At 38.2% G+C, this 605-nt stretch overlaps 1 pseudogene; it reads right to left on the bottom strand.

Moving 5' to 3' along the window:
- Nucleotides 1–267: 267 nt before the first annotated feature.
- On the bottom strand, nucleotides 268–362 carry LOC122218831 (annotated as a pseudogene).
- Nucleotides 363–605: the final 243 nt, after the last annotated feature.

The following is a 605-nucleotide window of genomic DNA, read 5'->3' as shown; positions in this document are numbered from 1 at the left end:
ATGGTAGAGAAGGAATTTGATCAGACATCAGGGGTGATCAGATAACGAGGGTGGGGTCTCATTTCATTTTTCTGCATGTAGTTCTTCAGTTTTCCCAGAACCATTTGTTGAAGAGGCTATCCTTTCCTTGTTGTATATTCTTGGTTCCTGTGTCAAATATTAGTTGGTCATATATGTGGGGGTTTGTTTCTGGGCTCTCAGTTCTGTTCTATTGGCCCTCGTGTTTATTTTTATGCCAGTACCACATTGTTTTCATGCCTATAGCTTTGTAGTATAGAACACGTCATGAATTTGCATATCATCCCATGCTAATCTGTTCTGTATCATTCCAATTTTAGTGTACATGCTGCCGAAGCGAGCACGCTAAAGCTTTGTAGTATATGTTAAAGTCAGGAAGTCTGATGCCTCCAGCTTTGTTCTTTCTCGGGATCGCTTTGGCTAGTCAGAGTCTTTTGTGACTCTATGCACATTTTAGGATTATTTTTTTCTAGTTCTATGAGAAATGACATGGTAGTTTTGATAGGGATTATCAAAACCCATAAATGAATCTATAGATGGCTTTGGGTAGTAGTGACATTTTAACAATATAAATTCTTCCTATCCAT

Source organism: Panthera leo, chromosome B1 (assembly GCF_018350215.1).
Source record: "Panthera leo isolate Ple1 chromosome B1, P.leo_Ple1_pat1.1, whole genome shotgun sequence".
Taxonomy (NCBI): Eukaryota; Metazoa; Chordata; class Mammalia; order Carnivora; family Felidae; genus Panthera; species Panthera leo.
Note: the sequence above shows the minus strand (reverse complement) of the source record. Positions and strands in the feature narration are given on the sequence as shown.